General features: G+C 36.2%; 1 protein-coding gene across 13 annotated transcripts in view; it reads left to right on the top strand.

Moving 5' to 3' along the window:
• LOC110260723 (uncharacterized) overlaps window positions 1–25,859 on the top strand; it is a 630,954-nt gene that overhangs the window by 124,136 nt on the left and 480,959 nt on the right. The gene's annotated exons all lie outside the window — the stretch shown is intronic.

The following is a 25,859-nucleotide window of genomic DNA, read 5'->3' as shown; positions in this document are numbered from 1 at the left end:
TTTGTCTAGCATCATCAGAGCAATGGCACATAATCAATTTGTTTGAAAAAATGATCTACCACACAACTGGATGGGTGTTTCAAAGCCTTTTATTCCTGTTTTTATTTCCTTTAAAATAGCTCATGAAGATGATACATAGAGATAAAAAATGAGGGCAGTGCATTTTTATTTTTTAAAGTCTGTGGAACCTTCAATATCTGTTCTGCATAAACAAATTGGTTGGTTTCTGAGCCTGCACTCAGAAAAACAGGAGCTTGCCGAGCATTACAAATGCAGTTCAAATATTTTCCTGAGACATAAAAGATAAAATATCATCACAAGTAATGAAAGTGAATGAGAAAAAGAAGCAAGGAGTATGGCATTTGAACAGACCAAGTGAGAACACAGTGAGAGAGAGAGAAAGAGAGAAAGAGAGAGAGGAGGAAAAATATCTTGGATATAGGCACAGGCAGTTGACCACACGGAAAGTCTCTTTTGAGCTTGGTTTTCATACATGTTTTGAGTCTGTTTTGTCATTTGGCTTTAGCTATATTGGGGCCTCTGCTGCTGCTTTAATTTTACAGATATTTAGAAATAACTTAGGGAAGAATAAAAAGTATTACTAAAATTCAGAAAGTGAGATTTCATAAAATATTTGAGAAGCCTGAGAAGTAAAAAGGCTTACTCAAAATCCATCTGGGGAGTTTACTCAGCAAAGATCTGTGGTAATGTCAGAAGTGTGATATGCACTCTAAACTACCTTTTTGCTAAAATACACACATCCAGCACAAAATGTATTCATGTGCCCCCCGCCCTCAGCACACACACATACACACACCCCAGGCTTGTAAATATTCAGAATAATTCTATCTTATGAAAGGAAATATTTTAATCAATGAAATGCTGCATATATATATATATATATATATATATATATATATATGTTACAACTTCAGGGTAATCTCTATCTTCTGTCTTACAAAAAGGAGCTTTTTCAAATTAAGTCAGTGTTTAAAATAATTAAAAAAACATACACTTAGCTAAGGTGCTACCCCACTTTCCATTTGAAAGAAAGTTACTAGGTATTTATCCACTTAAATTATGCTAAGTCCTTGATTTAGAACAAAGTGTCAGTAGTGAATACTTTTGGGGCAGCAGCCTAGCACCAGACACTCTTCTGAGAAATGCCCCCTTCCTAACTGTGACCATGTGGACAGCCCCTGGCATCTGTGCTTGTACTCTGTGACACAACATCTGAAACTCAGCTGACCAGACTGCCCTAGCAATACACACACACACGCATACTGAGCAAACACCTTACTAGATATCCTTATTCTATGCATATAAGGATGCCTGCCTCGGAATCCTTAGAATAAAATTTCCTTATTTATTTAAGCTATTTACAGTGGCTTTCTGTGACTTGTATTAAAAAAAAGCCTTAATTTAAATAGACAAAACGGAGAGAGAGGAAAAGAGAGATACTGATGGATATAAACTCTAGTGTGGTGACAGCATGCAACAACAGAAATCCTTTATGCCACAGGGACAAAGAAAATTTATATCTCTGATCCCCTAGGCTTTCAGGGGTGAAAACTCCTAGAACCCTCTTCTCTTCCTTTCTTCAATACTCAAGACTCCTCTCCACTGTCTGCTTTGAATTCAGACATAATCTCATCCTGTCCTCCATGCATGAGGATGTCAGCCACCACCAAGTACCTAGACTTTCAGGTACCCTTCTCTCCTATATTTTAAGCCCAAGTGAGTCTGCTCCTATTCCAGTAGTTCTCAAACTTTAGTGCATGTCAGATTCAACAGGAGGGTTTGTTAAGGGACAGATTGCTGGGCTTGAATTAGCTTCTGATTCAGTAGTCATGGGCTCAGGCCTAAGCACTGGAATTTCTAACACGTTCCCAGGTGACATGGATGCTTGTCATTCCAGTGGAAAACCACTGCCTTATTCCTTTCAACCTGCCCATGTCTTTGATTTGGGTTTTTAGTTTTGTTTGTTTGTTTGTTTTTTGGTCGCCCCTGCCACATATGGAAGTTCCCCGGACAGGGATCAAACCCACACAATATTAGTGACCTGAGACGTTACATGGACAACACCAGATCCTTAACCTGCTGCACCATAAGAGAACTCCAACTTCCCCATGTCTTGAAACTTGCCTGCTGTGCTCCCTGAATTAAAAGTCTATTGGTAGCCAGACCCTCTTTGTCCTCGGCCTCTCTTCACCCTCTTGCTCTAAGGCAAACTTGAGTCTTCCCTAAGGTCACATTTTCCTTGTAACCTCTCCAGTGATGGCTGATTTTTCTCCCAGAGCCCTAAGGCCCCTGATCTGGAAATGGGGCTGCTGTCCTCCCAGTTCCTTGTTGCTGCTTTCAGATGTTTCTCCCTATACCTTTCCAAAAAAAAACAACCAACCATGAATCTTATGCCTTCAGATGTTATTAACCTGGTCCCTCATTGTTGTCATCATTTATGGATTCCTAGGTTATTTTTCCTAATTTCTTGGTGATAAAAGCACCTGTTTCTCTCCAGTAACACTCCTGTCTTAATTATGGTAGATTTCAATAGCTGTATCAGTGTTTCTTCTAGCACCTTGGTCTACAAGTTCCTTGATGACTTCTCTTCCAGTGATCTTCCATGTTATGTTAGCCACACTCATATGGTCATGCCTGGACTCCTTCATAATCTCAATTTCAAATATCCTATTCACTGACTGCCATGTTTCCTATTTTTCCAGCCCTCTCTCTGGGGTTAGGGCCCCAGCCATCCACTGGCCTTAATAAGAAATCTGATCTTTTGCTCCTGCCTTCTTGTAAATAACCTCACATCCTTCTAGATTAAGTTTTATAGTTAATCATTGTAATCACTCCTCTGTAAGCACCCACCACTCTCTTGCTCCTCATTGTCTTACTCATTCGGAAGATTCATAATCTTGGTTAAATCTAACTCTCTGCCTGCTCCATGTCTGCAGCTCTGAGGCTAAAATCATCTGGAGAAAAACACATAGCCACATTGACTTTAACTTAGAAGTAGATCTTTTTAATTGTTCAAGGCAATCATATTAAATGTTTTTCAAAGATTCATTCTCCCACTCCCTTAATAAGGATTTAAAATATTTTTCTTCCTTTCCCAACCCCAATATCTTCTTCCTCACAAAGAAAATTAGAGTATTTGCAAGAGAATTTACAGGGATTACTACTATAACTTCAATCCATCTTGCCCCATCTTCTCCCATCACCATAGGTGGAATATCCATGCTCTTGTCTCAAGTTAACCCTACCACTGTGCCCTGGAACTCGTCTCCACTCACTGCATTGCCCAAGAAACTCTCCCTGTCTATTTTATAAAATAATCATCCATTTTCCCCACTGTATTGTCGTCAAAAGTGATGTTGCTTTTCCTAAGCTAAAAACTTTCTCTCGATCCCTCTTTTCCCATCAGCGTGCTGCCCATTCTATTGCTTCTATTTTAGCAAAACCACTTGAAAAAAGTTACCCATAGTTTTGTTTCCAATTATCTTTTCCCATTCTCTCTTGAACTCCTTCAATTAGGCTTTCGCCTCCACCACTTCACCGAACCTGCTTCCCTGAAGCTCACCCAGGTTGCCATGTTCCATGATCAAATCTCTGCTTTAAGTTAGCTTATCAATAGCATTGAAATTACTCATCTTCCTTGATACATGCTCTTTACTTCTATTTCAGGGCACCATGCTTTCTTGGATTTCCACCTACCTAAGTGAAAGCTCTTTGTGTTTCTTTCTCTTCATCTTTTAATACTGGAAATTTCCAGCACTCAGTAATTGGGAGTTTTTCCTTCTTTATCCACAGTCACTGTCGTGGTGATCTTCGTCAGTCTCATGACTTTAAATATCATATATATGTATTTATAGTGCTGTAGAAAAAAATCTCTCTCTAAAACTCTCTGTAGTCAAATGTCTGTCAGACACATCACACTCAGCTTTCCAAACTGAGTTCCTAGACTTCCTCCCTCCTGCCTCACCAACTGGTTACTGATTGCCTTCTTCTCAGTTGATGGCAACTTTATTCTTCTAGTTGTTCAGTCAGCACTCTGATTCCTCTAAGTCTTTAAAACCCCACACAAAATGTGTAAGGAAATTCTATACTAAACCTTAAAAATATTCATAATTCAACCTCTTTACTGGTCCATGGCTGGAACCTACCATCATCACTCACCTTGATTTCTGCTATAGTTTTCTCATATGGCTTCTGCTTGTACTCTTGCTTCCTAAACTCTAGTTTTAAAAAGCTAGCCAGAGTAATTCTTTAAAAATATAAATTAAATTATATCATTACTCTAAAATTTTGTAATGACTCTTCATTTTTTATGAGTAAAACCAAAATTCATAATTATCACCTGTGATAGCCAGTGTCTAATATGACCTTAAGTAATCCTAGCCCCTGGGACTGAACATTGTCATTCCCTTGCATATTGAATAACCCACACCTGTGTATATAATACGATGATATAGAAATGTGTCTCCAAGGCTCTATATTATGGTTTTGGCCTCTCTCTCCCTGGGATTAATTGTTCTGGAGAAAACTAGATACATTTTATAAGGAAACTCACGGAGATGTCCACATGGCAAGGAACTGAGACCTTCTGCCCACAGCCATGTGAATGAGCCATCTTAGAAGCAGATCCTCCAGCCCCAGTCAAACCTTCAGATGACTAAAGGCCCCATCAATATGATAACTGCAGCATCATGAGAAACCTTGGGCCACAACCACCAGTAAGCTATTCTCAAATTCTAGAACCACAGAAACTATATGAAAGAAGTATTTATCATTATTGAAAGCTGCTAAAATGTGGAGTAGTTTGTTGCACAGCAATAGATAACTAATACACGAGTTACAAGCTTGCATGATACCTACCCACCTTTAGTCCTTGGACCTCATCTCCTACAACTCTCTTCCTTGCTCATGCCAAGCACATGTTCAATCATGTATAAATATAAACTAAATGCTTTAGATATCATTTATATTACTAATTTATTAGTTCATTTTTTGAACTTTATTGTAGTGTATAATTGACGAAATTGTAATACATTTAAAGTGTTCAGTGTGATGATTTGATATATGTATACTTTGTGAAAGGATTCCCACCTTGGGGTTAATTAACATATGTATCACTTTACAACTGACTTTTTTGTGTGTGTGTGAGAGAACCCAAGTTAGACCCTCTGAGAAAATTCCAGGTATATAATACAGTATTTTATCAATTGTAACTACATGTTATACATGATCCTCAAGATATATCCATCTTATAACTGATACGTACCCGTCTACAAACCTCTCCCTATTTCCCCCAACCCCTAGCCCCTGGCAGCCACCATTCTACCCTCTGTTTCTATGAGTTTCTTTTCTCCTCCTCCTCCCTGTCTTCTCTCTCCCCCGCCTCCTCCTGTCTTTTTGATAACAAACATTCTAACAGGTGTGAGGTGTTATTTCATTGTGGTTTTGGATAACATTTGTGGGCTGATTAGTGATTTTCGAGTGACATTTCAGTTACCTATAGGTTGTATGTCTTTGTAAAATGTATATTTAGGTCCTTTGCTATTTAAAAATCAAATTGGGGAGTTCCCGTAGTGGCGCAGTGGTTAATGAATCCAACTAGGAACCACGAGGTTGCAGGTTCAGTCCCTGGCTTTGCTCGGTGGGTTAAGGATCTGGTGTTGCCATGAGCTGTGGTGTAGGTTGCAGACGCGGCTTGGATCCTGCGTTGCTGTGGCTCTGGCGTAGGCCGGTGGCTGTAGCTCCGATTAGACCCCTAGCCTGGGAACCTCCATACACCACGGGAGCGGCCCAAGAAATGGCAAAAAGACAAAAAAAAAAAAAAAAAAAATCAAATTGGTTTTTTTTGCTATTGAGTTGTGCAAGTTCTTTGTATATTTGGGTTATTTATTTCTTATTGAATATGTGGTTTGCAAATATTTTTTCCCAACCCACAGTTTTCGTTTCCTTTGCTGTACAGAAGCTTTTTAGTTTGATGTGATCCTGCTTGTTTATTTTTGCTTTTAGTGTCAAATCCAAAAAATCGTTGCTAATGCAAACCTCAAGGAGAGTTTCCCTGTGTTCTCTTCTAGGAGTTTTATGGTTTAAGGTCTATGTTCAAGTCTTTAATCCATTTTAGGTTGATTTTTGTGTATGGTGTAAGATAATGGCCCATAAAAATGTGGATGTCCAGTTTTCTGAATACCATTTATTGAAGAGGCTGTTCTTTCCTGATTCTATATTCTGGGGTCCTTTGTTGTAAACTAATTTACTGTATATGTATGACTTTACTTCTGAGATCTGTACCCTGTTCCATTGATGTATATGCCTGTTTTTATGTCAGTGCTATACTCTTCTGGTTACATGTAATGTCTCTAGCTTTGTTCTTTCTGAAGATTTCTGTGGCTATTTGGGGTCCTTTGTGGTTTCATAGCAATTTTATGATTTTTTTTTCTATTTTTGTGAAAAATGTCATTGGAATTTTGGGAATTGCACTGAATTGGTAGATAGCTTTGGGTAGTATGGACATTTTAACACTATTAATTATTCCAGTGTATAAATATGGAATATCTTTCCATGTTTATATCTTCTTCAGTTTCTTTCATCAATATTTTTAGTTTTCAGTAAACAGATCTTTCACCTCCTGGGTTACATTTATTCTTAAATATTTGATTCTTTTTAATGCTTTAGTAAATGGGAATTTTCTTAATTTCTCTTTGATAGTCCATTGTTAGTATGTAGAAATAGAACTTATTTTTGTATATAGATTTTATCCTGCAACTGTGCTGAGTTTGTTAATTAATTCTGATAGGATTTTTGTTTGTTTGTTTGCTTTTTAGGGCCACATCCACAGCATATGCAAGTTCCCAGGCTAGGGGTTCAATTGGAGCTACAGCTGCCGGCCTACACCACAGCCACAGCAATGCAGGATCTGATCTGCATCTGTGACCTACATCACAGCTCACAGCAATGCAGGATCCTTAACCCACTGAATGGAGCCAGGGATTGAATCTGCATCCTCGTGGATACTAGTTGGATTCATTATTGCTGAGCCACAATGGGAACTCCCTGATGAAGTCTTTATTAATTTTTTTATTTTTATTTTTTCATTTTTTAAAGTTTTATTGAAGTATGGTTGATTTACAATGTTGTGATAATTTCTGAATCAGTTACATGTTTACACAGAACTATTCTCTTTCAGATTATTTTCCCACATAGATTATCACAGAATATTGGGTAGAATTCCCTGTACTATACAGCAGGTCCCCATTGGCCAATCATTCCATATACCTCAGTGTGCATGTGCAATCCCAAATCTCCAGTCCATCTCTCCCATCCCACCCTCAACTATACTCTTTGGTGACCATAAGTTTTTCAAAGTCTATTTCTGTTCCACAAATAAGTTCATTGTATCCTTATTTTTATATTCCACATATAAGTGATATCATATGAGTCCCCCAAATAAATGACCAGCAAACTCTCCTCTCTGTTGAATTTCTGGGTTCTGTTTGATTGCTTAATTTTTTGCCTAAATTTGGTTAATGTTGTAGATAATATTTCTCAAATCACTACTGTATTAGCACATTTTCAGAGTATGTTCATTTCTTTGGACATAATTTACCTCTGTCAGAAGCATCATTTTCCCAGGAGCAATTACCTGATAAATTTTTCCTTCTCTAAAACACCACATTCAGGAAGTCTTTTAGTAAGTTCTTCATTTATGTTCTGTGTTTTCATGGTGCTTTGTAACTTGTGTTACTTGCATTTTCTTACAATACTTACATTAATATTTTTTCTCACTGCATTGAAATTATATGTTTACACATCTATGAGCAATGAAATATTGAGGTCAATAGCTTTTCTTTATACTTAAATCGCCAGAGGTTGGCATATAGTAAGTTGCACAATTAATTTGTGTTTATAAAGTTTTTACTTTTACAGTTAAACTTAAGCCATTAGTAGGTCACTATTCTATTGAATATTTTTCTTCCATGTGATATATTTAAATGATATTTAAACACTGTGATATTGTTTTGTTCATAGATAAGTGAACACCGTATTTTCTCACTATTGAAATGATTATCAAACTGTTTAGTACCTATATAATTAAAACAGAAGTCAGTTGCTAAAAACATCATGCTCAATCAATTAAGTTCTAATAAGAAAAGTAATATGTTGTTTAGATGAAAATAAAATAAGTACAATATAACTATCTCTATCTCTTTTATCATATTATTTGCAAAAGACAAGACATTTTGGAGAGAGTAATGAGTGGGTCATAGCTTTCACCTTTCCCTCTTCTCTGGGTTTTAAAGAAATTCTCATACCTTTGCTATACTTTCAAGATCACATTAGTGTAATTTTTAATTACCTTAATTTCTTAATTATTTTTTTAATTTAAATTTTAAAAAATTAAATTTTTTTTTTTGCTTTTTAGGGCATACCCATGGCATATAGAAGTCCCCAGGCTAGGGGTCCAGTTAGAGCTGCAGCTTCCAGCCTGTGTAATAACCACAGCAATGCAGGATCCAAGCCATGTCTATGATCTACACCGTAGCTCACAGCAACGTGCGATCCCTGACTGCACTGAGCAGGGCGAAGGATCCAACTCACATCCTCATGTATACTAGTCAGGTTTGTTTCCACTGCGCCACAACAGGAACTCCAAGAAAGCATCATCTTTAAATGCTAAAACATCATTAGAGGTTAAAATATCCTCAGCTAAAGAGTGATTAAAAATTATGTGGAAGAGGGGAGTTCCCGTTGTGGCACAGTGGTTAACGAATCTGACTGGGAACCATGAGGTTATGGGTTCGATTCCTGGCCTTGCTCAGTGGGTTAAGGATCTGGCGTTGCCGTGAGCTGCCAGTGTAGGTCGCAGACGCAGCTCGGATCCCGCATTGCTGTGGCTCTGGTGTAGGCCGGCGGCTACAGCTCCGATTAGACCCCTAGCCTGGGAACCTCCATATGTCACGAGAGTGGCCCAAGAAATGGCAAAAAGACAAAAAAAAAAAAAAAAAAACCAAAACCCAAAAACAAAACAAAACAAACAAACAAAAATTATGTGGAAGATTCTAGGAGGGCTTTGGTTCTCATAAACAAAATTTGACTGGAGGAAAATATTAGAAAAGATAGAAAATAGTGGGCATTCAAAAAACACATGAAAAGATGTTCAACATCACTCATTATTAGAGAAATGCCAATCAAAACCACTATGAGGTACCACCTTACACCAGACAGAATGGCCATCATCAAAAAATCTACAAACAGCAAGTGCTGGAGAGGGTGTGGAGAAAAAGGAACCCTAGTACACTGTTGGTGGGATTGTAAATTGGTGCAACCACTGTGGAAAGCAGTATGGAGATTCCTCAGAAAACTCAAAATATAACTACCATTTGATCCAGCAATCCCACTCCTGAGCATCTATCCAGAGAAAACCACAACCCACAAAGACACATGTACTCCGATGTTCATTGCAGCACTATTTGCAATAGCCAAGACATGGAAACAACCTAAATGTCCATTGACAGAGGAGTGGATCAAGAAGAAGTGGTACATATACACAATGGAATATTACTCAGCCATTAAAAGGAAAGAAATACCAGCATTTTTAGCAACATGGATGGACCTAGAAATTACCATGCTAAGTGAAGTCAGTCAGACAATGAGACACCAAAATCAAATGCTATCACCCACATGTGGAATCTGAAAATAGGACAGAATGAACTTCTTTGCAGAACAGAGGCTGACTCACAGACATTGAAAACTTATGGTCTTCAGAGGAGACAGGTTGGAAGGTGGGGGGATGTGCTTGGGCCGTGGGATAGAAATCCTGTGAAATCGGATTGTTATGATCATTATACAACTACAGATGTGATAAATTCATTTGAGTAATAAAAAATAAATTAAAAAAGAAAATAATAGGCATTAATTATGGGAAGGAAAAATCTTTGGAATTTCCATTATTTTTTATTATCTCTTTATATAAATGCTGAGGGAGAAAGCCTAGCAGCTCGATGTCTTGTTTTGTAGTTGGGTTTAAAACAGAAAGCAAAAATTGGCCGTAAATTTTGGGCTGTAGATCTCCTTATTATTCTCTCTTAGTAGCTCATCAGTGGAGTTGGGTCTCTTATTCTACCATGTTCAAAGAAAGTCTGTCTCAGGGCATTGGCTGGTTCTTTGAAATCTTTGCCCTGTCTCTTCCCCCCAACTCTTCTTTCTACAAACCCTTCCTCTTGTAAAGTTATAGCCCAAAGTTAGGTGACATGGGGTAGGAATACTAATGAGAATGCCTTGCAAGAGTTTATGCATATTCTGCTCTATGATTCAGCTAGTGAAAGAGCTGTCCAGAAAGCTGATTTACAGTACTACCCAGGGGCAGGTTTACCACTCGGTGCCAGAATTTATCTATAGCTTTGAAAACAAAACGCCAGGGATTATTTTCAGATTGGCTTTGCTTATTGATAACAGCTGACTGAGGTAGTATGTCAATTATCAAGGATTATTTTTAATTCCTTTTTTTTTTTTTTTTTTTTTTTTTTTTTTTTTTTTTTTTTTTGTCTTTTGTTGTTGTTGTTGCTATTTCTTGGGCCGCTCCCTCGGCATTATTGTTGTTGTTGTTGTTGTTGCCATTTCTTGGGCCGCTCCCGCGGCATATGGAGGTTCCCAGGCTAGGGGTCCAATCGGAGCTGTAGCCACCGGCCTACGCCAGAGCCACAGCAACGCGGGATCCGAGCCGTGTCTGCAACCTACACCACAGCTCACGGCAACGCCGGATCGTTAACCCACTGAGCAAGGGCAGGGACCGAACCCGCAACCTCATGGTTCCTAGTCGGATTCGTTAACCACTGCGCCACGACGGGAACTCCTTTAATTCCTTAATATTAGAAAAGGACAAAGTCCTTAGGTAATCTCATCCAACCCCTTGGTTCAACACACTGCTTATATCATTTCTTAGTTTAGCTTCTGTGGACTATTTCAACTGTAATTGATTTTTTTGAAAGTTTTTTTTTTTTAATCTAGTAATTCCTACTGTTAAAACATCGTGACAAAATGCTCTTTAGGAATCAACACAAGTTTTCTCCTTACTAAAAACTTCCCATGAATACAAAAATGCTTTTTTTGTAACAAGATAAAAAGTTTATTTATCTTTGATTATTAAGTTTTTACAATTTCCACGCTCTCCTCTCTTGGACCATATCTTCAGTTCATATTTATCTGCTGATCTTTACCTCGAGATGTTTATAGTGGCTCTCACCATAGGAATATGCTGTTGGTGAAAATAGGCTTAACTGTAATTAAGAAGGAAATCCTCTTCCTCTGCCCCAGAACCATACATTTCTGACATCAAATTTGAGAGAATTCATATTGCTCAATCATGGTGTTTCAATCCATACAGAAATAGCTAATATTTTCTTATTAGTATGTCAGTTTCAGTCCCCATAAGTAGTTCCTTATAAGTGCATTTTTTAGTGTTTAAAGTATCCATTTTTGGTATTGTCTACATTTATCTCTACCTTATTTTGTGTGCTGAGAATCTAAGAATGAGCAGAACATCAAGTTTCAGTGTTTCTTTGATCCATACGTCCAAATGGCCCTTTGTGTAGCCACACATTTAGGAGTCACGTTTCTCAAACTCATATTCCCTGGGCCAGAGGGTAAGATACTGAGATGTGACATAATGAAAACTGTTAATATTATGAACACTGAAATAGAGCACTTGTGAAAATAAGGATAGTTACTAGTGGTCCCATAGACTGCAATGTCCTTCAAACCTCAATGCCACAAAACAGTAAAATGTTAAACATTTTTGACAAAGACCTTCCCATGATAAATACCTTTTATTTTGTGTGCAGAACAAAATTCAAACAAAATTTTCATGAAACAATACTTAATGTATATTGCCTATGATGCACTTTTTTATTACTCAATGTCTTTTATTACATTTGTAGTTGTACAGTGATTATCACAACCAAATTTTATAGCATTTCCATCCCAAACCCTTAGTGCATCCCCCCACCTTCCAACCTGTCTCATTTGGAAGCCATAAGTTTTTCAAAGTTTGTGAGTCAGCCTCTGTTCTGCAAAGAAGTTCATTCTGTCCTATTTTCAGATTCCACATGTGGGTGATAGCATTTGATTTTGGTGTCTCATTGTCTGACTGACTTCACTTAGCATGGTAATTTCTAGGTCCATCCATGTTGCTAAAAATGCTGGTATTTCTTTCCTTTTAATGGCTGAGTAATATTCCATTGTGTATATGTACCACTTCTTCTTGATCCACTCCTCTGTCAATGGACATTTAGGTTGTTTCCATGTCTTGGCTATTGCAAATAGTGCTGCAATGAACATCGGAGTACATGTGTCTTTGTGGGTTGTGGTTTTCTCTGGATAGATGCTCAGGAGTGGGATTGCTGGATCAAATGGTAGTTATATTTTGAGTTTTCTGAGGAATCTCCATACTGCTTTCCACAGTGGTTGCACCAATTTACAATCCCACCAACAGTGTACTAGGGTTCCTTTTTCTCCACACCCTCTCCAGCACTTGCTGTTTGTAGATTTTTTGATGATGGCCATTCTGTCTGGTGTAAGGTGGTACCTCATAGTGGTTTTGATTGGCATTTCTATAACAATGAGTGATGTTGAATATCTTTTCATGTGTTTTTTGTCCATATGTATGTCTTTTTTGGAGAATTTTCTGTTTAGATCTTCTGCCTATTTTTTGATGGGGTTCATTTTTTTGGTATTGAGCTGCAGAAGGTGTTTATAAATTTTGGAGATTAATCTCTTGTCAGTTCATTCATTTGCAAAGATTTTCTCCCATTTGGTGGCTTGTCTTTTCATTTTTTTTTAGGGTTTCCTTTGCTGTGCAGAAACTTTTAAATTAATTAAGTCCCATTTGTTTATTTTTGTTTTTACTGTCATTACTCTAAGAGGTGGATCTGAGAAGATGTTGCTGTGGTTCATGTTGGAGAGTGTTTGGCCTACATTTTCCTCTAAGAGTTTTATAGTATCTGGTCTTGTATTTTGGTCTTTAATCCATTTGGAGTTTATTTTTGTGTATGGTGTTAGGGAGTGTTCTAATTTCATTCTTTTCCATGTGGCTGTCCAATTTTACTAGCACCACTTATTGAACAGGCTGTCTTTTCTCCATTGTATATTCTTGCCTCCTTTGTCATAGATTGGTTGGCTATAGGTGCATGGGTTTAATTCTGGACTTTTATCCTGTTCCACTGATCTGTCTTTCTGCCAGTGCCATACTGTTTTGATGACTATAGCTTTGTAGTATACTCTGAAGCCAGGGAGCCTGATTCCTCCAGCTCCGTTTTTCTGTTTTAGGATGTCTGTGGCTATTCTGGGTCTTTTATGCTTCCAAATAAACTTTAAAATATTTTTTTCAAGTTCTGTGAAAAATGTCTTTGGTAATTTGATAGGGAGTGCATTAAATATGTAGATTGCCTTGGGTGGTATTGTCATTTTGATGATATTGACTCTTCCAATCCAAGAGCATGGTATGTCTTTCCATCTATTTGTGTCATGTTTGATTTCTTTCATCAATGTCTTATAGTTTTCAGAATACAGGTCTTTTGTCTCCTTAGAGAGGTTTATTCCTAGGTATTTTATTCTTTTGGATGTGGTGGTAAATGGGATTGTTTCCCTAATTTCTCTTCCTGATCTTTCATTGTTAGTATATGGAAATGCAGTCAATTTCTGTGTATTAATTTTGTATCCTGCAACTTTGCCAAATTCATGGATGAGCTCTAACAGTTTTCTGGTAGAGTTTTTATGATTCTGTAGGTATAGCATCATGTCATCTGCAAATAGTGATAGTTTTACTTCTTCCTTTCCAATCTGGATTCCTTTTATTTCTTTTACTTCTCTGATTGCCATTGCTAGGACTTCCAAAACTATGTTGTATAGTAGTGGTGAGACCTATGATGCACTTTTGATACTTTCTTTTTTTTCTATTTCCTGAAATGTTTTTTAAACTCACCAAATTGATTCTCTTAGCCTTTACATGGTTGTCAACTGGATTAAAAAATCCTTTGTTAATTGAAAGAACAAAAAGATTTTTTTAAAGTATATATATATGATATATATATATATATATATGACACACACATATATGTCATATATATGATATATATATCATATATATATACACACATAATATTCAAATACAGATTCAAATACAAAATACAAATACAAATATACAAATATATTCTGTATCTATATTTCTGTATATGCACAAAATATGTTTCTCACCATAAGTCACCATGAACAAATTTTGCAAGTGCTGCCTTAAAGTGCAAGAGGATGAAAGAAGCCAGAGCGCTAATAGAATGGACAGAGAGCCTTGAGGAGGAAGCTGAGTATGATGTCAGCAAGATTTATGTTCATGTATTTTTTTTCTTAATTATTAGGTAAACTTCAAAGATTGCTTTCTTTCCTTCCTCCATCTAACAGTTTTTTAAAAAAATTTTAATTTTTTGCTTTTTAGGGCTGCACCCTTGGCATATGGAAGTTCCCAGCTGAGGGGTCAAATTGGAGCTACAGCTACCAGCCTACACCAGAGCCATAGTAATGTGGATCTGAGCTGGGTCTGCAACCTATACCACAGCTCACAGCAATGCCAGATCCCCGACCCACTGAGTGAGGCCAGGTCTTGAAGCCACATCCTCATTGATACTAGTCAGATTCATTTCCACTGTGCCACAATGGGAACTCTACACCTAATACTTTTTATCTGAAGAGTTAAATACCAAGTTATATAGAGATACAAAACTTATGTTGAGTGTTGATAACAGAGATGGAGTTGGTTTCTTGATCTTAAACATAAGTAAATAACCCTCTGACCTAATTTAGTGTACTTCATCTTTAAAGAATTTGAGAACTTTTTTTCTAACTCTTTGGTGCTTTTTTTCAGCTATTATGAGCAAGGGTTAATAAATATTCATGTATTAATGAATCATTCCTATATTACAGATCCCCAGGGCTACATTCATGATAGTTAAAGAGATAAATTTTAAAAGCTTTCATGGTGAATGGCATATTGCTCATATAATGTGAAATATAATTATAATGAGTGGATAACTCAGTGTCTCAGAAATCTATGTCCATTAACATCGGAAGCAAAGACTAAATATCTGATCAAGAACCTGACTTCACACAATACTGGATCCACATCAGAGCAAGCATAACCTACCCTCTGCCCTTTGGGAGTTTATACTCTAAAATATCCCATATAAAATAATGTTTTTTGCCTTAGAAAAAAGGAACATTGAGAGATTTTTTGCCTTAGTAGCACTTCTCCTTTGGCAGTCATTTCTCCTAATATAAAAATTCTTCCCTCTCCCCACCCCACTAATCTCTCTGACCTTTAATTTATCCGCTTTCCCCCTTCTCTCCCTATATTCTCCCTGCCAAGCTCTCTGGTGTTTCTTTCACCCTAACTGTGGTTGATAGGAGCCCCATCCTTCCCACATATCATACTTCTTTCAGCTTTTCCTAACTGAATCGGAGGCAAAGATACTAAGAACATAGGCTCCACCTTAGACTCCAGGGTTCCAAGCCCTGCACTTCCACTGGCAAGCTTTGCAGACTTGGGCAACTCTTTGCAAGAAATGTCAAAAGTGTCATGATGTCTGAAAACTACTTTCAAATAGTTTAACCAATAAAAGGTGTACATATGGTGTGTATGTGTAAATGTGTGACTCTCGATTTATCCTTGGCAATTATTTTTTCGGAACAGTTCCTTTTTAGAGGTTTTAAAAGACCAGACACTGATTTTAATTCAATCTAATTCAACACATCTTAAAAACTTTCTATAAGCTCTTTATTGTGCTAGACATTGAAAAAATAGACAACTTTTAATAAATTCAATAGTGAATTTAGCATATGTCTATATATTTTGTATATATCTACAACTATATCTACCTCATATATATGCATATATATATACACATATATATGTAGCAGGTTGTTATAACTCATTAATTAATGAAAGTAGTATATGTATGTATGTTCATTGTGCTCTATTTTCAAATGTTTTATAGACATGAAAAATTTTGAACTACAAGTTGGGAAAAAATAGAGCATTTCCTGGTGCATAGTAAGTGCCAGTAAATGCTAGCTGTTGTTTTTACTAATCCTTCTGTTAGGTCTGTGGAGAGGGGTCCCTAGCCCATTCCCAGGTAATGAAGACATTTAACTCTGGGCTTTTAGAGACAAGGCCATGATCCCCTTTTTTTGTTCTTTCTTATAAAAATGTATTGGGATTTTTGTATTGTGGTCTACTGAATTAGAATGCCAGGGTAGACCTAGGGTATATAGGTGATCACTTAATTATTCACAAGGACAGCCAGTTCTAGTTTTACGGAGTTCAGATTCACTCACATTGTACTAATATTTTATTTTCTATAACCAATCTCATCACCCTCCTGAGTACTTTACTCTTTAGCTTGGGAAGACACACACACACACACACACACACACACACACACACACACACACACACTGATCAGTCAGCCAAACATTTAGCTTTTTAGATAAGAAGAAATCATTTTCTTCCAGTTTAAGCAATTTCTTTCAATTAAATCATTAGAGAATTGAATGTCCAATTCCAGAGGACAATCTTTCTTCCCAAGTTGGTATCTGGCTGTAGGGAGAGCTCAGGAACCCTCATGACAATGGGACTGAGGTGGCTGGTTCATGACCTGTCTTTATCTTTGAGACAAAATGGTTCATCTTCTCTTATCTCTGGATGGACCTCCCCTAATGTGACTCAGTCAGCCTCTGATGACATCCCAGTCCTGGCTGACCCCTCATTTGCAGCCTTGGGAGAGACCCTTGAAGCAAGGCACCCAGCTCTGCCATGAATGGACTCCTGGCATAGCATCTATGACATAATAAGTGTGTGGTGGCTTAAGCTGATGAGTTTGTAGTAATTTGTTATGTAGAAACTCATGACTAATACATACCTTTTACCACACAATGAGCAACTAAGGAAGCTGATACAGTTATGAACCTCTAAAGGGTTAGCTTTATCAGTGACTGTTTATTTATTCTGGACCTACTTTTTTTTTTTTTTTTTGTCTTTTTGCATTTTCTTGATCTGCTCCTGTGGCATATGGAGGTTCCCAGGCTAGGGGTCGAATCGGAGCTGTAGCTGCCAGCCTATGCCAGAGCCACAGCAACATGGGATCTGAGCTGCATCTGGGACACACCACAGCTCATGGTAATGCCAGATCCTTAACCCACTGAGCAAGGCCAGGAATTGAACCCACAACCTTATGGTTCCTAGTTGGATTCGTTAACCACTGCGCCACAATAGGAACTCCTGGACCAACTTTTTTCCCACTGCACCACGATGCGAACTCCTGGACCAACTTTTTTCCCAGAGATTTTAAAAGGCCAGAAACTGAATTTAATTCAATTCATTTCAAGCAGTATCTTCTATTATTAATTCAACAAGAGTTGAACAAAATTTCCTAAAAAGATTCTACATGTCCCTCATTGTAATAAACACTAAGAATAAAAATGTAAATGTAAAATAATCCTCAATTCTAGGAGTGTAGCACTGTTGGAGAACACAAATTCATAGGACTCTCTATTATAAAGCATGGTATTTAAACTATGAGTTATTATGTATATTTAAAGCATCATGTGATGTTGATTTTATGTGTCAGCTTGGCTGGACCACAGTGCCTAGATAGTTGGTTGAACATTATTCTGAATATTTCTATGAGCGTGTTTTTTGAATAAGATTAATATTTAAATCAATGAACTTGGAATAAAGAGATTGCCCTCCATACTGTGGGTGGACCTCATCCAATCAGTTAAAATCTTAATAAAACAAACACTAAATTCCCTTGAGCAAGCAGGAATTTTGCTAGCAGACAGCCTTTGGATTTGCACTGCAACATTGGCTCTTCCCTGGGTCATGATAGTCACATGAGTCAATTTCTTAAAATAAATCTCTCTCTCTCTACACACCTTATTGGTCCTGTTTCTCTGGAGAACCCTGACCAATACATACCTCATACCATGACACTGTGTTTTAAACTGTAACCTTTAAGTTGATTAGTTTGTATTCAACCACAAATCATCACTTACAGCTCATATCTGTTACTTGGTTCCTTCTCTGACAGTCTCACTGGCTTGTAATTTCTTTGAGAATTTGTGTTCCCTCTAACTGTTTAGCATGGAGTTGAACCATTTGTTAGCTGTGTAACTTAGAGCAAATTACTTCATGTCACTGACTTTCAGTTTTCTCATTTGTAAAATGTGGATAGTGGTGTGAACTGCTACTCTTACAGAATTGCTGTTACGGTTGACTGAGATAAGACTATAACAAATTTAGTATAGTGCTTAGTAGGCTAACAAATGTTCATACATCTTATTTTGTGTATGTATTATTATTATCTGTGCCAGAAGAATAGGTGGAACTCAATGAGTATTTATTAAATACAGATTTTAAATTACAGCAAGATAGAAGTTATTATGACCAAGATGAAAAATAATATTATATAGAAGCTTTAACTCAGTATATTTGAGAGATGTGGGCACTTACTGAAGCTACCTCCAATATTATAGAACATGGTTTTCAGGGACATCTCGTATGCAAATGAAGTGTAAAATAAAAAATGTTCTCATGTGTTACCCCAAATTTACTTTTACTCAGGTTCTCAATGTGTTTTGATGCTGCTTTCATTTTTTTTCTCATCAATTACAAAGAATTTTTCTAAACTCTATATTTAGGAATGGAGTCAGGTATTCTGAACTGGTAATTATGCAAAATAAAAAGAGAATGTGATGGGATGAGGTTATAGTTAAGTCTTAGAAGGCTAGGACTAATTTGCACAATTTTTCCTTTTATATTTTTATTAAGAAGGGATAAATGTTTTGAGTTAAATTATGTAGTTTAGCAGTAGAGAAAAGAACACAAAATTGAAGATTAGTTTTTAGATAATTGTTTTTTGTATTTAGGTAAAAAAGAAGTAAGAAAGCAGTTGGTTACATTTTTACTCAACTTTCTTCTTAGTCTAAAAATTTCAGCTTGTCAAACATACACTATGGAAAGTTATATAAAGCAGGAAAGCCTGTATAATTTTCTACTTTAAAAAAATTTGCAAACTCAACAATAATTGCAGGAAAACAGTGGCCTAACCTCTCAATGAGAATTTAATAATAGTGTTCTCTACTGCGGTCTCCTATTGGTAAGATTTCATTGCTTAAAAACAATGTGGTCCAGGGCACCTACTGGAATACTAAATACTTGATTAATTGCAATTACATACTACTGGTTCAAGTATTTTATGTCTTTTCACTTTTGGATTATTTTCAACATGTTTAATATCAACATCAGTGAGGCCGCTATAGTACAGATAGTCTATTTTAGAACATAGTACAAGCTCATCTGTATGGGATAAAAGGGAATTAATGTGGTGTATCAAACTCTCTATAAAGTTCACAGTTCTGTTATGCCAAGAAATAGCATAAAAGCTGTCAAATTTAAGGAAATTATCAATCTCTTATTTTGGTGACATTTAAACCAAAATTTTTTTTGACTGATGGCTTCATTTCATACAATGTCTCATAAATATAATTTCATGTCTCTCGTCATCTAAAAATCTGTTGAATCCCTGTCATGTTAAAGACAGTCCTGTGTTTTCCTTTAAGTGTCTCACATTTCTAGTGGGGAAGATAATATGAAGCACATGTAGTAGCAAAACATAGTGAATATTTTAAGAGTTCAGAGCAGGGCGCGATCACCTTTAGATCATTGCGCAAAGGGTCGTTTCATGAAGGAAGTGACAGAGGCATAGAACCATAAATTGTCAGACATGGAAGGGCACTTATACATCATTTGCCATTTTGCAGATGAGGAGAATGAGGCTAGGAAGAGTAGAGACTTGTCTGATGTTATTTTATAAAATTATGATAACATCTAAATTAGAATCCAGGTTCTATAACTCCTTGTCTGTTGGACTTTTTAAAAATAGCAGCTTTTATTGAGATATAATTCACATACCATAAATTCATACTTCTGGAACGTATAATTCAGTTTTTAATATTACTAACAGAGTTGTGCAACTTTTAACATTGCTTAACTCCAGAACTTTTCATCACCCCTGAAAAGAAACCCTTTACCTGTAAGCACTCACGCTCTGTTATTTCCTCCTTGCAGACCCTGGCAGTGATGAACCTATTTTTGTCTCTGTGGGTTTGCTTTTGGTTGACATTTCACATAAATATAGTGATAAATATGTGGCATTTTTTTCTGTCTTATTTTATTTACCACAGTGTTCTAGAGGTTTATCTATATTGTAGCATGTATCAGTAATTTATTCCTTTTTACTGTTTAATAATATTGCAATGTATGACTGTACCACATTTTGTTTATCCATTCAGTAGTTGATGGACATTTAAGTAGTTTCCGTATTTTGGCTATCACAAGTAATGTCCATTATAATGGACCTTCATGTACGATATTTTCTGAGGGCATATATTTTTAATTCTCTAAGGCAGGTACTTGAAGTGGAATTGCATTGTACTGTCATGTGATAATTCTAAGTTTACCTTTTTGAGGAACTGTCAAATTGTTTTCCAAATCAACTCCACCACTCTACATCCCTGCCAGCAATGCATGAGTGTTTCAGTTTCTCCACATATTCATCAACACTTTAATTTCAGCCAACCTAGTGGATGTGAAGTGCCTCTATGGGTTTTTGTTTTGCATTTCCTTAATGAATAATGAAGCAGAGCATTTTTTTCATGTTCTTTTTTTTTTTTCTTTTAGGGCCGCACCTGTGGTATGTGGAAGTTCCCAGCCTAGGGATTTGAATTGAATTGGAGCTGTAGCCAGCCGCCGGCCTATTCCACAGCCACACCAGACCTGAGCTGCATCTGTGACCTACACTGCAGCTCATGGCAACGCCAGAGCCTTAACCCACTGCGTGGGGACAGGGATTGAACCCCCATCCTCATGGATACTAGTGGGGTTTGTTACTGCTTGGCCACAACCAGAACTCCAGTTTTTCCTGTTGTTATAGTCATTCCTATATCTTCTTTGGAGAAATGTGTATTCGATTCCCCCCCATTTTAAAACTGGTTTATCTTTTTGTTGTTGAGTTTAAGGGTTCTTTTTATGTTGTGTCTTGTTACAGAAAATATGACTTGCAAATATTTTATTTCTTTCTATACATTGCCTTTACACTTTCTTGATGGCATCCTTTGAAACAGAAACATTTTTAATTTGATGAAGTCCAATTTATTTTTTCTTTCACTTTTGATATTATATTTAAGACATTATTGCCTAATCCAAGGTCAGAAAAACTTACTCTTAAGATTTCTTTAAGAGTTGTATAGTTTTAAATGTTGCATTTAGGTCTGTGATCTACTTGGAGTTAATTTTTGTGTACGGTGTGAGGTAGGATCCAACTTTACTCTTTGCATGTAGATTCCAATTGTCTCAGCACCATTTATTAAAAAGACTGATTTTTCCCCATTAAGTTGTCTTAGAACTCTTGTCAAAAATCAATTCACTATAAATATGGGGGGTTATTTCTAGATTCTCAGTTCTCTTCCCTTGAAGTGTATATTTATCCTTTGGTCAGTATTATGTAATCTCAATTACTGTGGCTTAATATTAAGTTTTGCAAATCAGGAAGTGTGAGTTGTCATCTTTGTTGTTCTTTGTCAAGATTGCTTTAGCTATTTGAAGAATACTGTCACCTTAACCCTACTAAATATTCCAGCCCTCAAGTACGGGGTATCTTTCCATCTATCTAAATCTTCAATTTCTTTCAATGATGTTTTATAGTTTTCAGGTACCAGACTTGCAGTTAGTTATATTTATTCCTAAGGATTTTATTATTTTTGATACTACCATAAAGGGAACGGTTTTTTAATTTCATTTTTCAATTGTTCATTGCTACTATAAAAATAAAATTGATTTTTAGATATTTATCATATATCCTGTAACCATGAATAACTCATTTATTAGCAGAATACTAACTGGTTTTCTAACTCAGTGATAAAATGAAATTAATATTTTATGGCAAGACAAAAAAATTTAAACAAAAATTTTCTCTGCCCATTTGGACCTCCTCCCTCCCCCTTAGTGTGTATTATGAATCTGTGTTAACCAGACCTTTTTAGGAGATAGCATTCTTTCTTAAGCTCATAAAAGATCATAACTTCTTAGAGATAACTTTCCTTCTTAATCTTGTAAGGGGCCACGATAACTCATGACCCACTACTCACTTTGTATGTGTAGACCTGAATTGCTTTAACTGTCAATAATACATCATTTGACATATAATCTTTTATCTCAAAGACTTATATAAATGTGCTTTGGCAGTGGAACAGTCCTCAGAGCTCTCCAAAAGACTGTCTCCCAGGCTATAATCCTCAGGTTGGTGCAAATAAAATTTTCCATTTCTCTGTTAGATTGACTACTGATTAATTTTTCATCAGGATTCAGGAAATTCATTTAACATCCCTTTCCTACCTGACTGTATAAGTTTGTATTTCTTGAATTCTGTCTTTGAAACAGCTTTCCCATCTTGCTGGTTCTCTCATTAATAAATTAAATAAGTCTTTGTTACATGTTCACTCTAAATGTGTGAGGAAGTCCTGCTTTTAATTTTTCGAAGTCATACTTTAACACTAGCGTATCGAGATAAATGGTTTTCTGGTTAATTAAATGAATTTGTGTGTGTGTGTGTGTGTGTATGTGTATCTGTGATGGAAGAAGAAAGAAAAAGATGCCAGTCATTTCATGTGTATGTATGGTTGTATTGTTAAAGAAAAAAAAATAACAAGCCCCAAATGGAGTTATTTGCCCCCATGACGGGAAACAAAGACTTAATTGCAACTTCAGCCTCTCCTAGGAATGTGACCTTTAAACAGACAATCTAAAATTTCCTGATCAGTGCTAGTGAGATAATCTGCATAATAAGATCCCTGCTGTTCCCTTCCCCAACCCAAAAAGAAGATACCCGGCCTGAAAAAATTATTTCTTTTCTTTTGCTACTAACTTCTTTGTTCCACTTTCTTTCTGCCTATAAAGACCCTCCATTTTGTACAAACCCTTGGGGGCACCCTTCTGGTTGCTACATGGGGTACTACCTGATTCATGAATTGCCCAATAAAGCCAATTAGATCTTCAAATTTACATTGAACTCTTAAAAACAATTTCATATGATTATAAAAAGTGGAAACCCACAAAATAGATGTGCAGTGTGTCTATGTTTGAATGGATAACCTCAAGGAAGAGAAGGAAAGAGTGGTAAGAGGCAAACAACAACAAAACAACAACAAAAAAGCAAGAAAAAAGCAATACTTGTTTGAAAACATCCCAGAGTGTGTTTTACCCCTTAATGTAAAATTATATGTTTATGCATATGCATAAATTTCAAAAATGTATGGACACATCCACACATACTTGTAGGGCTGTCCATGTGTACTGCTGTGTGAAAAATACAAACAGCAGAGAAAAGTGTACAAAGCGTATATATTATAATTCAGTATTGGGAAAAACAGACTATAGAAACCAATAGCTTATATATGTGTCTTTATGTTGTGTGTATATATATTATATATTACTAAAGAGTCTGTACAATTCTATTAACATTGTATACCTGAGGTAGGTGTTAGAGAGTAGAATGAGGAGGTAGGGGGAGAGATGATTAGTCTTTACTTTAACATCCTTTTTTTTTTTTTAAGAAAAAAGTGTAAGCTTGTGGGGAAATGTCCAAAAAAGTTTAAAATTTATGTCAGTATTAAAGGTTTTTTTAACAAAAAATAAAAACAGTTAAGCAGTAATTATCACATGTATGCATAATTGCTTTACAACAAGCTTTTAGCATAGGACTCCCTCTGGCCTTCAGTTTCTTCACTTATGATGGCATGAGACTGCTTAAATACTAAAGCACTAAAATTCTATAATTGGTTGGAAACTCTTCCTTGAAATTAAAAAAAAAAACCTGTAAAGTTAACTTTAAAAATGTCAAAAACTACGAAGAGAAAGAAAGAGTGAAATGAAGAAAAGTTAAAGAAGAAAGGAAGGAAGGAGGAGTCACTTAGAAAATCTTGATTTCATGTGTTGTTGTTTTGTCCATTTGTATACAGTTGCTGGACCATCATTACTGTTGCACGTTCTACTTTGTCTTTATCCAATTGGCTTCATGATGATAGAGTTATTGCAACAAAATATTTGTGTCTTTTTTCACGCAAAGACTTCACTATTAGAGTTTATATCAACTGGTTGTTTGGGTAACTGGGCAAGACTCCCCTTTTCTGCTAAGGAAAATCAATATTTTCCACTAATGATAAATGAAATTTCATAACAGACATGTACCTTAAATATTCTTTCACAATTGTTTTGTAAACCCTCCTTCTTCCCTTTTGCTTTAGGTGTTTTGTCTGGTTTAATTATGGTAAATATTTTTAGGATTAATTTCTAAATTCTCTCCTAATTTCTACACAGGATATTTGCTGACTCATAACTCCAAGTTACTTAGCATTTCCTAGTTGCTAATTACTGAGTCAAAACAGAAATAGAAAAGTTAGCTTTTATATTTGATACTTCCATAAATCACAGTAATAAATTATACAGAAAATGAAACCATTTATTAATCATATTTTAATTAGTGGCTAGGAATAGAACCTAAAACTAAAATTAGAAAATTATTACAGCATTATTTTACACTTGTATACTAAGTGGAGCATGCCATATTTTCATCTACTATTTTACCCAGATATTTGTAAGATGATGTAGTTTTCCTCTGATTTACGGGGTAAAACTAAGGATGAACAGATGCTACTGGTAATTTCAACACCAACACCCAAGTTCCAGATGTCTCCTCTCATATATGAGCCAAAATTAAATACAGATTTTGTTAAAACACACAAGTTATTCTTTTAACCTAAGCATTTCTAGTCTTCACTGATCAGTGCTCCTGTTTTTAAATCCACTTTCCACAGATCATCCACTTAATATAGTAGTACTTTTCTTTGACCCAGTGGTTGAGCCCTCAACAATTAATCCAAGATTCAAACACCTAGAGCTACACGATTTTTTTTTTTATGTTTTACTAATTATTAGTAAAGTCTTCCAATTCATTTTTTCATTTTTCTGTTGGGAGAAGAGAAGCCAATTCTCTGCCAAAAGCATCCCATATTGGATACCAAATGATGTCAGGTAGCAGCTGTCCAATCTAAACTTTGGTGGGTAATTAGTAGACTGGATATCCAAAAGAAACAGGTAATTGTGATTCATGAATTTGTTGCCAAGGCAGATACTTCACAGCTCCCTTATTGTTCCCTAAAGAGGGAAACTACCTAGAGCTTTGAATAGTAAAAGGTTGTTTTCTCCTTGTTTAAAGAGAATGGCTGTTTACTTTGGGAATGTTCTTGGCATTCAGCTGTTTATTTTCTTCCTCTTCCTTTTTTCTTGGTGATGTTCAGAACAGTTATGAAGCATGAAAATTTTACTCAAGCAGGAACATAGAGGAAATTCTGTTTGAGCAGAGATGGAGCAGCCTGTCTGTTTGCCTCGTGCTAAGGCCTAACAGGTGGTGTACACGCAATAATAATCTATTGTGTATAATATTTTAAAGCTCACGAAGAACTTGTATACATTCCTTTTATTTGTGCTTCACACCAAGTCTTGATGTATGTATTCTTATTCTTTCCATTTTACTCAAAACCTAAGTAATCTGAGTCAGTGAATTTTCTGATGGTACTAAGGACATGGGGAAAATGGTCAAAGATGCAATTCTACTGTGTTCTTTCCATTAGACTGTGACCGATTCCCAGGGAAGTAAGATGTCTCTGTGACTCCAGTTTATTTCCCC

The sequence above is a fragment of the Sus scrofa genome, chromosome 5 (genome assembly GCF_054392235.1).
Source record: "Sus scrofa isolate SSC_HxYL_T2T_F1_AM1 chromosome 5, Sscrofa_HxYL_maternal_Yorkshire_Landrace_v2.0, whole genome shotgun sequence".
NCBI classification, from domain to species: Eukaryota; Metazoa; Chordata; class Mammalia; order Artiodactyla; family Suidae; genus Sus; species Sus scrofa.
The sequence above is the reverse complement of the archived record's forward strand: the minus strand, read 5'-3'. Positions and strand labels throughout refer to the sequence as shown.